Source organism: Opisthocomus hoazin, chromosome 32, assembly GCF_030867145.1.
Source record: "Opisthocomus hoazin isolate bOpiHoa1 chromosome 32, bOpiHoa1.hap1, whole genome shotgun sequence".
Lineage (NCBI taxonomy): Eukaryota > Metazoa > Chordata > Aves > Opisthocomiformes > Opisthocomidae > Opisthocomus > Opisthocomus hoazin.
In genome coordinates this window covers 3100252-3118402 of record NC_134445.1, presented here as the reverse complement: position 1 = coordinate 3118402, position 18151 = coordinate 3100252, and the positions used below count along the sequence as shown (strand labels likewise).

At 56.7% G+C, this 18151-nt stretch overlaps 1 protein-coding gene across 6 annotated transcripts in view; it reads left to right on the top strand.

The window, feature by feature from the left end:
* Positions 1-18151, top strand: part of HDAC7 (histone deacetylase 7) — a 102874-nt gene that overhangs the window by 48369 nt on the left and 36354 nt on the right. The window contains exon 1 of one of the 6 annotated variants that reach the window (XM_075445614.1): positions 17472-17509. The exons of the other annotated variants lie outside the window; for them this stretch is intronic. The gene's annotated coding sequence lies outside the window, so the exon portion shown is untranslated. Of the gene's footprint in view, positions 1-17471; positions 17510-18151 lie in introns of those variants that run through there. 6 annotated transcript variants of the gene reach the window in all.

Sequence of the window (18151 nt, the reverse complement as noted above, 5' to 3'; positions counted from 1 at the left end):
GTCCTGTGCAGCTTGCTGTGGGTGACCCTGCTTCTGCAGGGGGGATGGACTAGATGACCCACAGAGGTCCCTTCCAACCCCTACTATTCTGTGATTCTGTGAAACCTTGCTGTTGACCCAATAAGAAGAATCAGGGGATTAAAGTGGACCTTGGCTCCTGAGTGCAAGGGCTCTTGGCACTTGGCTCCTCTGCAGAAGCTCTGCAGGCTGTCCTGGCTGCTCGGGGCTGGGCTTGTAGCTCCTGCTGAATGTATTGAGGTGTATGGAGGATCATGGGTTGTCAGCAATGTCGTCTTCTGCCTTGTTGCCTAGGGCTCCCTGGCGCTGGGCTTGCTCTGAAGCAGTGACGGCCAAGGCTCTTGGGATGCCTGGAACATGAGTTTAGAACTAAGATAAGGTCCAGGGTGAGGATTCAAGCAGTTGCTTGTAATGGTGGTGGCAAAATAAGGTTGCGTTGTGGCAGAAGCCATTTCCTTAGTTCCACGTGAGCTCTTTCCTTCAAACCCTGACAGATGAACTGCATCTTTTTCTGGAGGCACCTGCCTGTGCTTGTGACCTGGCCTGGGAGCTCGAGTAGAGCGGGGAGATGCAGCTCTGTGTGTCTTGGGTTGGGGAGGAAAACCCAGAGACCCTTTCCACCTTAAATAAGGAATTTTGGAGGGAGGCTGCAGTACGCTGAGATGGGACAGCCACACTATGTGTGGTGGGCTTGGCTATTACCTGTATCTTCATCTGGCGCGGAGGTGGCACGTCAAGCTTGGTCATTGGTAGGAGGCTCTTCTTCCGTGCTTCGGTTTCCAGCATGGGATGGGCAGACCCAGGGACTCGGTGGGAGAGGGGTCTTGAAAGCAGGGTAGGGAGGCAAACCTTGCTGGTGGGAACACAAAGACTGGCTCCTGAGGTGCAGGGAGATCTTGCTCTGAGCCTGAAGAGCTGTGGCACGGAGGAGGAGAGCACAAAGCTGGCACTGAGCGCGTGGTGCCACAGGAGGGAAAGCCAGGGGGGGGCACAGAGCAGCACCACCTCCTCATCCAACACAGTTTCTTTTTAAAACCGAATTTTTCAGCCTTTCTGAAAGCTTCCGATGCATTAGGCTGGCTCCGTAAGCCGCCTGTCAAGCCCAGGCTGGGGCGATTTGGGGCCAAACCCATGGATCCATTGCGTGGGAGGTTTCTGAGGGATAACCCAGCTTCCCCCCCCAGCCACCACGAACCTGTGTCGATGACCACTTCACTTCTGGTCTCCCTGCCCGTGCCGGGCAGACGCCGAGTGCCCTGGTGCGGCGGTAAGCAAACAGGGCTTGTCCAACCCTTACGAAGCCGGGGCTGGAACCTGCTTTTCTAGTATGACAGACCAGGTCTCAGCCACTCTGCCTCTTTAAAAAGCGAGTGTACTCAGAGAGGGTTTGGCTTTTCTGCCTATAACTAATTTTTTAGCCATTAGGTAGACGGGGCAAAAGTCCTCGCTGCGGAGCCGTTGGAGGTTGTTTGTGTTGCGACGCCTTGTCTCGTGCGGCGAGTCCGTCCCTGGCATGCACGGGTGCCGAACCCCCCCCTTCCTCATCAGCTGGGTACGCTGGAAAGGGAGCAGGAATAATTCACCTGGATTAAATCTGGAATTAAGTCTTCTCTCTCCTTCCGTCTTCAAGGCTTTGCTGTCGTAAACAGCTGCTTACTGGAGTAGGTAAGTGGAGGCAGCGCCGTCCTGCCAAGCCCTCGTGTCCACAAATGACTAAATCCTGCCTGAAAAGTCAAAGTATGAAAACATTATTTTTTGGTTTTGGCTGAGCCTCGTGGATTGCTGGGATCGAGCCATCTTGGCTGCCCGGCGGGACGGCAGAGCCGCCCCTCTCGATGCTGGCTGGGGCTCTGCCCACCTTGCAGCTGGCGATGGAGGGTGGAGGAAGGCTGGTGCGGACGTGTCGGGGGGCAGGTGGGGACCGAGGGGGGGGTCCCTGGGGGCTGCCGCTGCCCCAGTGACGCTCGGACCGGCCTGACGGCCCGGGATCTGCCAGCAGCACTCTTGCAAAAATTGTTGTGCCCGTCGGCAAAGTGTGTTGGCTGGAGGGCGGTGCTGCGGCTGCGAGCCCTCGCAGTTCATAAATAACTGTGGGGGCTGGAGAGCCGGGCCGGTGGCTCGTAGAGGAGCCGTCGTGCCAGCCCCTGTGCAAACGCAGCACCTTGCCTGTGGTTTTTTGGCTTTTGAGCTGGTTTTTCTCTCTTTTTTTTTTTTCTCCCCGCTTGCACGGCGGGGGCCTGCGTACAGCTGGGGTTTCTGTGCGCTCGCTGCTCTGGCGTCCCATGGTGGGACAGTGGCTGGTTGTTTCCTGCTTGCAGGCAGCCCTGCCTGCCTGGAGCTGGGTCAGGAGCCTTGCTGAGCCATGTGGTGGGTCCATCAGCCCGTCACAGCCTGGCTGATCGACTCTGCTGTCGGTTCCTAGGGAATAGGTGGATAGGAGACGCGAGACGCTGATGTTTAATAGGGCACTGGTCTGGGAAAGCAGAGCTCGGAGCAGCTCCGTGCTAAAGACTCTTTGTGCATTTTGATGTCTGTTTAATATACGCTGGAGCAGGAGCCTAAGAGGGTGGGGAGCAGTCTAGTAGTAGCCTGGTCTAACTGGGTATCCTGGAGCGCTCCTGGGAGCGTAGATCTTTCTGCCTGAAACATCCAACATGTCTCACCGCTGCAGTGTAGGCTGCTGCGAGAGCAGGTGCCTACAAACTTGGTGCTGCTGAAAGACCCCCGACCCGGCAGAGACCACTGCCTTCTCGAAACAGCACAGCAGCTCGTGGCCTGCTCGGTCTGATGGCATCTGTGCCGTGCTTCGCACGCAAGCAGTGATGGACCAGGCAATGCAGAAGGCATTGCGCATCCCTGCCCTTGCTCTGCTTCCTACGGTCCCATCTCCAGCTCCCCAGGCTTTCCCAAGTGTACCCCTCTTCTTCTCCACCCAAACTAGCCCTTGCAGAGCTTGGTTTCCCAGCTGGTCAGCAGAGATAACAGAAAATGGGTATTTTCTCTCCTGTTCCATAAGCTCCAGCCCGTAGAGATGGTGGGTGCATGGCTCCAGCTGCTTCCACGAGGCTTGGTACCTACAGGAGCTCAGCAGGAGCCTGGACTCTGCTGTCAGCTGTAGGGTCAGAGCTGAGCAGTTTTGGGAGCTGAGGAGCCTGTGGTGTGGGAGGTGAGAAGTCATGACAGGGAGAGGAAGGTCAGGATGCTAGGGAGGTGACAATGGCAAGGGGGTGTCCAAGCCCCACCTCCCGTCGAAGAGGATCTGTTGTTGGCTCCAACACAGTTGGCTTGCTCATAGCATGGTCTGATGTGACACCTTACCAGGGGACACTTGTGCTTTTTCAAACCACTTTAGCTCCACTGGTTTTATAATCAAACTTTGCCTCAGAAGAGGTTGGGAGCCGTGCTCTGGGTTGTCCATTTGCAGCTGGAGAGGACAAGCATGCCTATGCATCAGAAGGGCAAGCTCAAAGGCGGACTCTGCCAGCTGGTCAGAGGTGGTGGTGGTGCGAGTGGACCATCTCTTTGCATCTCATCTTCCTTGCTTGCTCCTCAACATGGCTTGCAGGGGCTCAGGCAGCAGACTGTGGGTAGTCTGGGATTGCTGCTGGTGGAGACAGAGGTAGAACCTGGCTTCAAAGGCTGTATCTGCTCGGCCTGGGTCAAGCAGAGCAGCAGCAGGCCTGTGATGCTACGCTGGATGCTCGTCTGCTCCCAGTAGCTCTTGGTGTCCGTTCCCTGCCTCCACAAAAGAAGCCCCTTTCCCAAGAGCAACCTCCACCAACGCTTGCAGGGCCTGGCTCTTCTGAAAGACTCTCTGGTGTCTGGATGGAGATAAGGGTAGGATTCAAGACCAAAAATTAGGAGAATTTCCTGCTGCTACAGATGGAGCCTGGACAATGCCGACCTGGGGCTCTGACTCCCATCTGCAGCCTCCCCAGCTCCCGGGGGAAGCTGACCCGATTCCCAGCTTGCTGGGACCTCCCAGCTGGTGCCCACTGGCTGGGCCAGCGGCTCGCTGGACCTGTGGGTGGTTTGTGCATACGGATCCCTGATTCACGGCAGCGCAGTTCCCAGGTACGCGGAGCCACCAACGCCGCGTCCTCCTGCGGCAGGGCAGAGCCTGGCAGCCGAGACAGCCCTTCCGCCCGGCCGGGCTCAGCGGTGAGACGCTGGTATGCGAGATGTAAACTCAATACCAAAGTTTAGATTACAGCCCTGTGAAAAACATCAGCTCCCCTAAATGGAGCCCAGATGGTGGCGGAAGCTGTGCGACGCGTCGAAGCCGAGGGCCGGGAAGTGCAGGAACCGTGTGAGCAAAGGGACCGGGGGCGGTGGGGCAGGGAGGGAGGTAGGGTTACAGCTCGTGGCCACTGCCGTCTGCATCCAGGGTCAATTCCTAAACCAGGCTGGTTAATCCACCTCGCCCCCTTAAAAACAACTTCAGACGACGAATGTCTCCCGAGTTGCATCACCGTAAATGCAGCATTTCCAAAGCTGAGGTTTCCCACAGCCTCTGACAGCTGAACTTGCAGGCGTAAGAGGCCACGGGCTCTTGGGCGACTTAGAGGAGACCGGGTAGATCTGAGACAAGGAATACACAAGCTGTGTTTGCCCAGGACCTCTGCCAGAAGAGGAGTTTCCCAGTTTGCTCCTTTCAGCAGGTTCAGAGCTGCTGAGCCCAGGGAGAAGGTTGAGCGCGCGGGGTGGGAGCCCCAAGACGGAGCCGTGGTTTGGGTAAGACGAGTGCTGATGAGCACCCCAGCAGCTGGGTGATTGCAGGCCTACGGCGAGGCTGACGGTGACTCAATATCCTGGTGTTGTGAAAAAACCAAATGTCCCGGGGCAGCGCCGAGGGCGCTGTCTGGGAGGTTCGGAGCCATCCTTCCCCCCACTGTGTTTCAGGAGCCTCCGCCGCAGCTTGTTCTGGGAGTTTTGGAAAGGAGCAGAGCTACTGGGAAGTGCTGGGGGGACCACGGAGCAGGTCTGGTAGAGTCGGACACCCCCCATGAAGCCAAGCAGTGCCAGTGTGCGCACAGGAGACCGAGATGGAGGTCTCCAAAGGATGCTGTGGTGGTGTGGGAGCAAGTTATTCCCTTCCCAAGACCGGTGATGGCCTCAGACTACAGCAGGCAGACCTCCTCTCTGGGCCAGGCCAGGTCCAGTGGGGAGGACGTGCTGGGAGGCTTCTCTGGATGGTTTGGCCATGTTAGATGTACGTTAGGAATGGAGGAGTTAATAATCCCCTCGGTGAACTCGAGAGCTGGGGTGAGGTGGTAAGCGATGAGGTGTTTATGTAGAAATCGGGGCTCTTCCTGAGGTCGTTTTGTCACAAGAAGCTGTGGAGAGACCCCAAGCACATCCAGATGGGATCAGCGCTCCTCCGTTAGGACCCCACCATCCCTCCTTCCTCCCTGCTCTGCCCTTCCCACGTCCCCCTGCCTTCCCCTCCTCCTAAGAGCTGCTGCGTTTTCCAGTGCCACCTGCTTGGATGGTAAAAAGGGCACTGGGGCTGCGCTGAGGAGAGGGCAGTAGGGATGGAGAGAAGCAGGAGCGCTCCTGCGGGCCCCAGCACCGCTGCCGGGGAGCCGAGGCCAGCGTAGGTACCAAGCCATGGGGCCCACAAGTAAGCTCTGCCACGCGGCGTTCGCCTCGCAGGAAGGCCCACATCCCTCGAGATAACTGTGTGTGCGGGAGCAGCACACTCCTCCCCTCGGAGATAAGTTTGTGTGCAGACACAGCCCGGAGATAAAACACCCAGGAAGGCAAATATCCAAGTCGTACACGTGTACGGGCGCCGAGTACCCGCAAACACCCGCTGGGCGGCTGTGCCCGTCCTCCCGCATCCTCGGCGCTTGCCGGATCAACACCGGACCTGGTTTTGTGCTAGAAAATCACGTGTGGGACTATGCAGCACCCCAGAATGTGGGGATGCTCAGGGGGAGAGCACAGGCAGAGTCTGGTGTCGTCTGTGGGTTGATTTGGCTGCAGCTTTCAAAGATGCTCAGAGCAAGGCAGACCCCGAGGTGCTGCCCCACGCCCGGGTGGGTGCTGTCGTCTTTCGGCTGTGAATTCGGTTTTGCGGTAGCTCTCGTGTAGGCTCCGTGCACAACGTGGAGCCTTCAAAATTTCCTTTAAATTGCGGGGAGGTTTTTTGCTAAATCCTCATCTCAGAAATTGGCACAGATGAAACCGTCGCTGGCACGGCCTCGCTGCAGGGGGATGCTTTGGGGGGGGTTGCCACAGATGTTCCGGGGACCCCGCTTTCTGACTCCCGCAAACGGAGCTGAACTGGTCGTCTGGGCTCCGCTTCGATTCGGGGGGGAGCAGATCTGTGCAGCCAGCGGAGCTGCCACCCGCTTCATGGGAGCGGCGTGCATCGGGTTTAATTCCCTGGGTTTTAGGTGTCTGCAGTGGTGGCATTTCCACCTGAGCCTGACCCGCGTGTTGCCGCGCTCCGGGCAGGCGGAATCACAGAATCACAGAATAGTAGGGGTTGGAAGGGACCTCTGTGGGTCATCTAGTCCAACCCCCTGCCGAAGCAGGGTCACCTACAGCAGGCTGCACAGGATCTTGTCCAGGCGGGTCTTGAATATCTCCAGAGAAGGAGACTCCACAGCCTCCCTGGGCAGCCTGGGCCAGGGCTCCGTCACCCTCAGAGGGAAGAAGTTCTTCCTCGGGTTCAGACGGAACTTCCTGTGCCTCAGTTTGTGCCCATTGCCCCTTGTCCTGTCGCTGGGCACCACTGAAAAGAGCTTGGCCCCATCCTCCTGACACCCACCCTTCAGATATTTGTAGGCATTTCTAAGGTCCCCTCGCAGCCTTCTCTTCTTCAGGCTGAACAAGCCCAGCTCCCTCAACCTCTCCTCGTAGGGGAGATGCTCCAGTCCCCTCCTCATCCTCGTAGCCCTGCGCTGGACTCTCTCCAGTAGCTCCTCATCTTTCTTGAACTGGGGAGCCCAGAACTGGACACAGTACTCCAGATGAGGCCTCACCAGGGCAGTGTAGAGGGGAAGGAGAACCTCGCTTGTCCTGCTGGCCACACTCTTCTTGATGAAGAAGAAGAGCTGCTGGGACAGACAAACCGCCCTGCTTCAGGCTGTCCATGATGGGGTTATTGCTGGTGTCTCTGCAGCCAGCTCAGACATCTGCACTGAAATGTCGACTCCGGAGGATGAATCACAGCTGGAGCTGGTGGATTTGGATCTGTCCTCTGAAGTCAGACTCCGGAGTTTTATTTTTCAGGACTGACTGGGAAGCAGTTAGGGCGCTGTCACGTGTATCCCAGATGAGATAAAGGGGGCTGGGGAGCTCTGGTGACGCTCAGCCCTGCGTGTGCTGTCTGCAGACACTTCCCAGCACATCCTGCAGAGGCTGTTTCTGTGAGATTTGAGTCTCTCGATGGAAGTTCAGTGGCAAAATAACTACTGAGACCAGGAAAAATTATGGTTTGGTGCTGTTTGAGGAGCAGGGGAACCAACAGGCAGCTGTTACAGCAAGTGTCTTGTGAAACGCAATGGTGCAAGTGTACAACTGCAATTTGTGGGACAACCTGAAGGACCAGCTCGCAGGTGTCACTGCCCCTCTGCTCATCTCCGTTACGTTTAGGAGTACTTTGTGAGCAGACTTGGAGCTGCTGAGCCGCTGCAGGTAAAGGCACTGCAGCGAGAGCTCCCCGATGCCCCCAGCCTGCCGTGCTGGTTGTAGGGGCTCTTGAGACGTGCTTTGGCACTTCAGTCCCACCGTGCAGTTACTCTGATTAAAATAAATATCGACAGTGGGTTGTAACCAAGCCAGGGGGTGGTGGTTCTGCATCTCGTCTGTCACCGAGAGGGCTTGCTGCAATGCACCCCCAACTCTGGGGCGAGCAGCAACCTGAGGAACCCTGTACTGACAGGTAGGAGCCTTGCAGAGAGTCGGGGAGCTAGACATCAGCTCTGTGCTTCTTATTATCTTTGTAATTACTGCAGGTGAATATTAACCGTTTTCCTTGGGAGGATAAACTAGTCTTTAGACTTTGAAGACCAGGAGCACTGTATTGGTGGTCTGTGGATGCAACCAAGCGGTAAAGATGTGCCCACAGCTTGTCTCTACTGGGCATCCTTTGCCCTCTGTCTGCCTACGTGTGTGGGGCTGTGCGTACCGCGTGCTGGTTTTGCTGGTAGAGGTTTGTTTGTCATGGATCAACAGGATCCGTATCTGCGAGCAGGAACTGAGCTGTCAGGAGAGAGATGATGCTGGTCCTGCTCAGACAGTGCCATGGTGGCTGTGCTCGAGTCCTCAGAAATAACTGAACAGGGCTGAAGGCTCCACTGAGTCAGTGCTTCTTGAGTGATGCCAAGAAGCATCAAGTAGGAGTAAGGAGATGGGCTATCCAGTGGGAGCAAGGAGGTGTCGTTGCCTCTGTAGCTCATGACTCTTCAGGCAGTCTTAATGCTGTGGCTAGCACTGTGCTGTCTGCTTCAGAAAGGGCAGTTTGGAAAAGACTCAAAACTGCGAAGAAGTTGGATCTGCCTTGCAGGGAGACATGATGATGAAGCTCAGGCTGGTTATCTTGGCAAAGGAGACTCAAGGCATCAGCTCCTTGGGCTGATGGACCAAACCAATGATGTGTTGGAGGCAGAGGTTAGCTTGTGATTTCTCTGTTGGCCCTGTCCATCTGATGTGAACGATCCCAGCAATGGCACATCTGATCTCTGCTTGTGTCAAATCACAGCAGAAGGGAGTCCCTGGAGAAATGTCTGGAGTCTGCTCCTTCCCTGGCCAAAGATCTACAAGTCTGGTTTGCGGTTCCTGTTGGTTTTATTGGCTGCCTTTTTTGTTTGTGTTTTGAGGTGTGGATTTGTGACAATGATGATGACGAACCCTTGAAAGATCTGTCAACATCAAGGAACTGGGAGGATTTTTATTTTTTCTTTATTTTTTTTTGTTTCCTTGGTGGGACCTTGCTGTCAGGGTTGGATGTCTTGTTGGGTCTAGCTTACTCATGAGTAACTGTGCTGGTTGGGTGGAGGTTCGCTCTGTCTTCTGCAGGAGCCCAGACTGGATGATAGCCTGTGACGGCGATGGGAACAAGTGATAGCACTTGGCTGCTTCCCGGCTGGAGAGGCTGGGATGCTGGCACGGAGAGGCCGTTTCACACCGCGCGGGACATGTCTGGGACATTGTGCCAAGAGAGCGAAGAAGGTGGAGGGTGTGTCTGAGGAGAAGCCTGGGAGGGGTACAGGGTGTAGGATGGGGTGCTGGCACATCTGGAGGTGGGACAGAGAAACTTGCAGAAGGATTTGTGGGCTAGGCCTGGTCTGAGCTTGGGTGTGTGCTGTATCTGCACAAATCTGCATGTCCTCCCTTCTGCCATCTTATCTTCTGGCTCTTCGGGCTCTCAACAGTGCTGCCTGCCGGAGGAGGTCCTTGCAGAACCCCACAACTTTCCCCTCTGTCCATGCAACGTCCATGTTCACCTCCTTGCGGGAGCTCTTGCACATTCCCAACCCTGGGAATGAGAGATGAGACTTTCAGAACTCACCCACCTACAGGACTGGTCTGATGCCGACCGCCCAGTTCAGATGAGAGGTTCCCAGTTAAGTGCCACTGGTTGCTTTTCTGATGTACTTCGCGTTAGCATACAGATCTCCCAGTCGGAGAGGTAGGGATACCCCAAATAAAGATCTCGGAGCAGGCTCTGGGATGAGCAAATCTCCCGAAGTGGCATCTCATTACAACACCTGGTGGTTTTATTTTGTCAGAATATCTAAAGTAATGGCAGAAAGGCTCTGATCTCGTGACTTTGAGGTGAGTGTGGCCAGCAGGACGAGGGAGGTTCTCCTTCCCCTCTACACTGCCCTAGTGAGGCCTCATCTAGAGTATTGTGTCCAGTTCTGGGCTCCCCAGTTCAAGAAAGATGAAGAGCTACTGGAGAGAGTCCAGCGGAGGGCTACGAGTATGATGAGGGGACTGGAACATCTCCCCTGCGAGGAGAGGCTGAGGGAGCTGGGCTTGTTCAGCCTGAAGAAGAGAAGGCTGCGAGGGGACGTTATAAATGCCTACAAATATCTGCAGGGTGGGGGTCAGGAGGATGGGGCCAAGCTCTTTTCAGTGGTGCCCAGTGACAGGACAAGGGGCACCGGGCACAAACTGGAGCAGAGGAAGCTCCAGCTGAACCCGAGGAAGAACTTCTTCCCTCTGAGGGTGACGGAGCCCCGGCCCAGGCTGCCCAGGGAGGCTGTGGAGTCTCCTTCTCTGGAGATATTCCAGCCCCGCCTGGCCGCGGTGCTGTGCCCCCTGCTCTGGGTGACCCTGCTTGGGCAGGAGGGTTGGACTGGGTGACCCACAGAGGTCCCTTCCATCCCCTACTATTCTGTGATTCTGTGATTCTGTTTGGTCACGGGCAAATAGTTTCCAGCAGATTTGTGTTTTGGGAAGCCATTTGACGTGTTGTCTTCAAGACTTTCAACTGAAGGCTGCGCTGAAATTGCCGTGGCTGGGAGGTGGTTGATGTGGGAAGCAGGAGGCCTGGGTGAGAGCAGCGAGCGGTGCGTACAGTCACGAGCAGGGGACGGTGCTGCCTTCGCGAGAAGTGGCGTTTGCAGCTCCTCCATGTCTAGAAATTCTCATTTCACTGGGTGAGAAAGGGCTTAGGAACTTGATGGCAGGGAATAGAGATCGCAGCCCAAAGATCTGGCTGGGAGTTGTGGCTTTCATGCAAAAAAAAAGAAGAGAAATAGAGCTCTGTGAGGCAAAGACTAAGAAGGGAATTGGGATCTGGGGCTGGGGTCGGTGGATTTAAGGCTGGAGCAGGGCCAGGGGTTGCAGGAAGAGTTTGTGCGGCTCAGGGCTGTCTGTGCTGCTGGATGCTCCCGGATCGGGCTTCAGCTCTGGCTGGGCTTTCCTGAAAGGGGAGGCCAAACAGCTGGGAGAGGAGGTGAAGCTGGCAGAAGTGAGGCCTGCAGGAGCTGATGTAGCTGGGAAGATTAAAATACTTTTCTATCTAGCTGAAATCATGGCCTCCACGTAGGCTGTGCGAGGCTCGGTGTTCGCTCCAGATCCCTGCCGCTCGCGGTGGGAGCCTCCTGCCGCAGCTCTGCCGGGTCGGGAATGTACCCAGGCGTTTCTCCACGTCTGTCGGCAGCGCGGGGATCGGTAAAAGCAGCCGCAGCACCTCCGGAGCCGGTCCCTCCTTCCCTTTTGGGTGCTCGCTGTCCCACATGTGCAGGCTCGCCGGAGCCAAGCGAGCTGGCTGCTCCCTGAGCCTGTCCCTGGGCTCCCAGTTTGCTGGTATTTTTTCTTTCTCCAGCAGCGGCCACATGCCCTTTCCACAGCCCACACGGTTTTTCTTGGGTTGTGGGAGCCCTGGCAGCAGGATATCTGAGCAGGCTTCCCTGCCAGGGCTCTGAGGGTGGATAGACCAGCTTTTCTCCTTCCCTTATCACCTTGAGCTTCGGGACCGAGTAAGCCACTGCACAGCTTCCGAGCCGTGGAAGAGCTTTTGGGTTTTGGCAGCAAAGGGAGGACATCGAGAGCTGTGATGGCTGCAGAGGGACGAGCTAAGAGAGCATGGGAGGCTGGCAGCAAATGCGACTGAGCAAAGAAATGGCTACTGATGTTGAAACTCCTGGAAGGGGGAAAGTTCTTGCTGTAGAGCAGGGGAAAAAAAAATAATGGAAAAATAATATGGACCAGCTTGCCACTAGATGGAGTGAATGGTCTTACGGGGGTTTATCTTCAGCCTCTGGCAAGTTCAGTCCAGGACCTTCACTGTGGGAGTGGGGCCTTTCTTCCTTGACCTCCTGGGCTTGGCTCTGGGGAGCTGAGTTGAGCTGGCCATCAGCGTCTCCTCCAGCTCTGCCGAGGTGTGTGCGGTGTGGTGGTCCAGGCTGCCCCAGCCCATTGGACACAGAGCAGAAGAGTCACCTCCAGCTGTTGTGGGCACAAAAATCAAATCCTTGAGCTCTCGAAGCCCACGTCCTTCAGCAGGAGCAGAGTTTGGGACTCTTCAGCGTGAGAGTTTCCATGTGTGAGTATGGGAGAGGCAAGAGTCACGCAGCCTTGATGGAAGGAGCAGCAGAGCTGGTCCTCATGGGGCTTTGGACAGGGGCCTTTTGGGAACCCACCAGTGCCAGAGCTGGAAATGTTGCCCTCGTGATGTGTGTGGAGTCCCAGCAGAACTGATCCCAGATCAGGAGCTGCCTGCTGATCTCTGGAGCTGCAACGCCGGCTCTGCTGGCCCCATGGCCATCCCCGGGGAGCTGATGGCTTGCAACGGGAGACCTTCATGTCCCGTCCTGTTCTCCCACCTCTTGCTTTTGGCAGAGGGGTCTGCAGACCCAGTCGGGAGTGACACACTGCTGCAAAAGGAGGTCGATGTAGGAGAACCTTGGGTCATCCCTCTCCGGTGCCGGCTGGGAGCGTAAGGAATCCCCGCGGCAGCAGCTCCGTGGTGACGCAAGCGCCGGGGGTGAGATGCAGCGCTCTTCCCACCGCCCGCGCACCAGGCGAGGGGTGAGCTACAGCGACAAAAATGCACCCTTCCACTTGGGTGACTGCTCCCAGTTCGAGATGAAAACATTTGTTCCTGAAATTGGAGTCATTCCTGGGATTGCAACACCCAGGCTGTGTTTCCAATTAATCTGCTGAAGTCGTCATGCGTTTCCAAGTGCTTTGGCTCAGCGGAGAGAAATCTGGCATCGCCTTCGCGCTGAAATGCCAGCTGAGACGCGCACGGTGTTGAGCGAGGAGAAGACGGCCCCGGCAGGCTGGTCCAGCGGCACCTGGCATGGGATCGCCGAGGGGCAGCTCCGGTACGGCTTGGGGGGGCTGTGGCAGAGGGCAGAGCAGCCTCCTCTGGGAGCGAAAACGCTTGAAATAGTTGTTGCATTACTGTCGGGTTTTTCCTGACTGGTTTCCTTCTGTTTCTGGGTGTGTGTTTTGTTCTGGGGAGAAGGGGAGGGGGGTGCAGTGAGTTATGCTTGGTCTATTGGCTGCGTCTGCAGGAGCGTAGTTACAGCCTCGCTGCCTCGGCGGTGGTGAGTGGGAGACGTTTGCCATGCGGTGGGGATCGCAGAATATCACAGAATATCACAGAATAGTAGGGGTTGGAAGGGACCTCTGTGGGTCATCTAGTCCAACCCTCCTGCCGAAGCAGGGTCACCTACAGCAGGCTGCACAGGACCTTGTCCAGGCGGGTCTTGAATATCTCCAGAGAAGGAGACTCCACAACCTCCCTGGGCAGCCTGTTCCAGGGCTCCGTCACCCTCAGAGGGAAGAAGTTCTTCCTCATGTTCAGACGGAACTTCCTGTGCCTCAGTTTGTGCCCATTGCCCCTTGTCCTGTCGCTGGGCACCACTGAAAAGAGCTTGGCCCCATCCTCCTGACACCCACCCTGCAGATATTTGTAGGCATTTATAAGGTCCCCTCGCAGCCTTCTCTTCTCCAGGCTGAACAAGCCCAGTTCCCTCAGCCTCTCCTCGTAGGGGAGATGCTCCAGTCCCCTCACCATCCTTGTAGCCCTAATGGTCCCAGCATGGTCAGGGTTGGCAGGGCCCTCTGTGGGTCCCCCAGCCCAACCCCCTGCCCAAGCAGGGTCACCCAGAGCAGGCTGCACAGCACCACGTCCAGGGGGGGCTGGAATATCTCCAGAGAAGGAGACTCCACAGCCTCCCTGGGCAGTGACCATCCCAGGCCCTCCCACGGGGTGCTCCGGCCCCAGGCGAGGAGGGCGAAGGCTGGAAGCTGGAGGCTGCTTTATTTTGGGAGCTGAGGCATCCGTTAAGCAATGTCTGCGGTGCTGTGCGTGGCTCAGCGTCCGGGCGCCTGCGGGGCGAGAGCTGCCGGCCGCGGCTCCTGCCCGCAGAGCTGGCTCGGTGTCGGATGGTGGGTCCTGGTGCTCCATCTCCACGTTGGGCACCTCTCCGGGGAGCCGCTGGAAGGACAGACATCCCCTTGCCGATGGGTTTGGGTTTTTTTTTTTTTTCTCTCCTAGGGCTGCTTTTGCAGAACGCCAGGGTTCCCGCCTGGAGCTGGAAGTGACCCGACACATTCCTCTCGTGTCCCGTGTGATTTTCTGAGAAATGAAATTGGATCTGGAGCCCGGTCCCAGCTGGGTGGGAGCGGCACAAACACTCACGGAAAGGCCGAGCTTGCGTAGAAATCTTCCCTTTCCAAGAATGAGGTTCAGGCTGAGGCCCCCCCCTCCCTCCGGCCTCGCCAGGGGTGATGATGGGAGCGGGGACGCGGGGACAGGGCGGCTCAGCGGGTCTCCTGCCGCCCAGGCCACCGGTGGCTTTTACCTTGAGGGGGAAGCGTGCAAACTGCTTTTGCAAAAGGAGCGTGCGGGCTCCTTCTGCCTGTTGGGAACCGGAGCAGGGCCGGAGAGCCCAGCTGCCTCCAGCTCCCCTCTCCCCGTGCCGCGGGGACGGCGTTACAGAATCACAGAATCACAGAATCACAGAATAGTAGGGGTTGGAAGGGACCTCTGTGGGTCATCTAGTCCAACCCCCTGCCCAAGCAGGGTCACCTACAGCAGGCTGCACAGGATCTTGTCCAGACGGGTCTTGAATATCTCCAGAGAAGGAGACTCCACAGCCTCCCTGGGCAGCCTGGGCCAGGGCTCCGTCACCCTCAGAGGGAAGAAGTTCTTCCTCATCTTCAGACGGAACTTCCTGTGCCTCAGTTTGTGCCCATTGCCCCTTGTCCTGTCACTGGGCACCACTGAAAAGAGCTTGGCCCCATCCTCCTGACCCCCACCCTGCAGATATTTGTAGGCATTTATAAGGTCCCCTAGCAGCCTTCTCTTCTTCAGGCTGAACAAGCCCAGCTCCCTCAGCCTCTCCTCGTAGGGGAGACGCTCCAGTCCCCTCATCATCCTCGTAGCCCTCCGCTGGACTCTCTCCAGTAGCTCTTCATCTTTCTTGAACTGGGGAGCTCAGAACTGGACACAGTACTCCAGATGAGGCCTCACCAGGGCAGTGTAGAGGGGAAGGAGAACCTCCCTCGTCCTGCTGGCCACACTCTTCTTGATGCACCCCAGGATCCCATTGGCTTTCTTGGCAGCCAGGGCACGCTGCTGGCTCATGGTTAACCTGTCGTCCACCAGGACACCCAGGTCCCTCTCCACAGAGCTGCTCTCCAGCAGGTCCACCCCAAGCCTGTACTGGTGCATGAGGTTGTTCCTCCCCAGGTGCAGGACCCTGCATTTGCCCTTGTTGAACCTCATCAGGTTCCTCTCTGCCCAGCTCCTGCAGCAGCGCTTGGTTTCGAGCTGGGAAGTGTTAAGTGAGGACGGTGACAAGACCGCTCCCAAACTGGATCACGCTTGCTTTCCCATCTGCGAGGGCGGCACCGGGGCAGCGTGTTCCTCGGTGGGAGTGTCGTGCGAGCCCGTGCACCCTGCTCGGAGGCCAGCGCAGGCAGGCGGCCCGCAGCAGATGCGTAAAAGCCTGAAAAAAAAAAAAAAAAATGAATAATCAGGGAGGCAAGGAGAGGAGGGGAAGGCAAGTTTACCGCTGGTGTTTAATGCCGCAGTGCGTCAATATAACAAATACTCTTAAGGATGTGGTGCTCACTTCCCGAGTTATTTGCTCCAGAAATAGAGCTTTCCTGTGTGTCTGTATTAGAACAAGTCTCTGTTGCACAGATTTTTAGCAGTGAGGATGTAATCTTTCTATATTTGCTTGCAGGACAATAATACTGATGCTTTCTATTTTTAACACATCAGCGGGGTAAAAAAATGCAGTGGGAATCTTCAGGGAGCAGAGCAGCTCTGCACGGCCGGGCTTCGGGAGCGACGCCAGCGGCTCGCCGAGCAGCCCGGCCTTTGAGGGTGCCTGGCCCCACTTTTTGGCAGGTAAAGGGAGACCAGTCTGCACGGGGCTCGTCTCCCTGCTCCGGTGGGCTCCGCGGAGCCGGTGATCCGGGGTCCTGGGGCTGGGAGGTGGCAGGGAGGAGCAGGGCCGCGTGGCATCATCCGTCCTTCTCTTCCTCCTGTTTCTCTCCCTGCTGTGGCCCTTCGACGGGGAGAGCTGGAGGGTTTGTGGGTCTGGCTGTGTTGCTGGCTCTGTGAGGCTCGTTTGGGTGGTGCCAGTCCTGAAATCCCAGCTCAGATCATAAAAGCATCTAAAGCTTTTTTTAATATATATATATTTTTTATTATTTTGTTATTTTTATTTTTATATTTATTTTTTCGAAAATGAACAGTTTCTGTCGCCACCTTGATAGTGAAAAAGGGCTGCGAGCGATCATCTGCAAAGCCCTCCAGAGCAGGAGGTAAATAACAAAACTGGCACCGATCTGAGTCGCAGCCCCACGTTTGGGGACCGATTCATAACTCTGAGTGGTTCTGCCCTGGCCAGGTCCTTCTGCCACCCTCATCTGCTTGAGCTGCCGTCAGCAGCCGTCCTCTGGCAGGACGGGCTTGCGTTGGTCCTTGCGGGGTTTTCCAGCTGCTGACGTGCGTGCTGGAGGAGCCTGAACACGTGCACCTCCCATTTGGAGAAGAAAATAAGAATTTAGGGTGGAACTTGATCCCTGGGGCCTTTGTTTCGCCCTCCGGGTTGGGTCCAGAGAAAATGTCTTCTGCCGTCTTGGGGTTTTTTTTTGGTTTTTGTTTTTTTTCCCTTGCAGTGGAAAATCACAGCAGTCTCAGGAGTGGATTTTGTTGTGGTGTTTGCACTTGTTGTTGACTCTGGTTTCCAGCCCCTCTGTGGGACCACGCGTGGCAGTCGCTGTGCTTCCACAGCAGCTGGTGGCCGACGGTGGATTTTGGATTAAATCCGAGACCTGGCCGTTGTGCCTGGGGGTCCCGGGTCAAGGCAGGGTCCGTGCCTGCACCCATCCCTCCCGGACGGCGCGGCGGGTTTGCGTTTTGGGGCAAAGAGGCAGTTTTGGTTTAGCTGTCCCGGGTGTGCAGCTGCGTGGGGCTCGGCCCCCGGCTGGGACAAAGGCAGGAAGCCGGGAGCCGCGCGCAGCTCCTCGCCGCTGGCCGGGCACCGCATCCTCGCCGAGCCGGGGCTGCCTCCGCCACCGCTCCTCCCTTGCTATTTCCATCGCATTGTCCGGAGGAGAGGAAGGATGTTTCCAGCCTTCTTCCTTTTTGCCTCAAAGGGATGTGGGGTGGGCGGGGAGATGATTTTTCTCGCTGGCAGTTGTGCAATAGGCACAGTTACTGCTTTTCGAAGCACCGTCCCGCTCCGCCCAGGTCAAGGGGCTGATGCATCTTGGCCTGAGACGTCCCCGAGGTCTCCCCTCCTCTGCACAGTCTTGGCAGTGGAGATGCGTCTCATCCCGTGTCCTCGCTGGCAACCAGTGGGCTCAGGCACGTCCTCCTGTGCAAGGCGAGGGCTCGGAGCTCCGTCGGAGGAGATGCTTCTGCAACGTGGCTTTTAGTGACACGCAGACGTGGCTGGACTCATGAGTGCCGGGGGAGATGTTGCTGCCTCCTCATCCCTTGTTTCCAGCGATGGCTTGAGGCTGTCGTGACGTTACTGGCGCTCAGCAGAAGGTATTTTGGGAAGGCAAAGTGGGATCCTAATGTTAGAAACGCGCTAAGTCCCATATCGTGGTGGGGACGTGTGCGTGGAGGTGTGGTGGGGCTGCAGGGGAGGGGAGGAGAATCCCTGGCCCCTCGGCGGGGATGGTTTCAGGTGCCTCTGCTGCGCAGTGGGGAAAGGGAATGGGGAAGGTCACCTCTTGCTTTGTGATGGAGAAATATGGACATGAAGGGAGGTTCTGGCTTTTGTCGGGGTGTTTTTAGTTCTTCACCTTGTGGACGGGACTCTAGTGATGACAAAGAAACCCTGCGAGGTCCTTCCTGTGTTTTTTTGCACAGCTCCATCTGCTTTGGCCGTGCCAAGTGGAGGAGGCCAGGCTCCCACATGCCAGGAAGTGAAAGCAGAATTAATTAAGATGGGAAATGATCTTAATTTGCTCTGGTTAAATCCCTTTAGCACCAGTAAACCCCAAACATTTGAAGCAAGGATCTTGGTCAGAATGCGGCCACACCTCTCCCAACGTTCAGATGAGGAGAAATCGCCCATGACGCATCCCTGAGGGTTTGACTGTATGGGAGAGTTTTACCAGTTTTACTGGGGTGATTGTGGCTTGCTGGTAGCAGCCGACCTGGGAGAAGCCCATCTCTTACTGA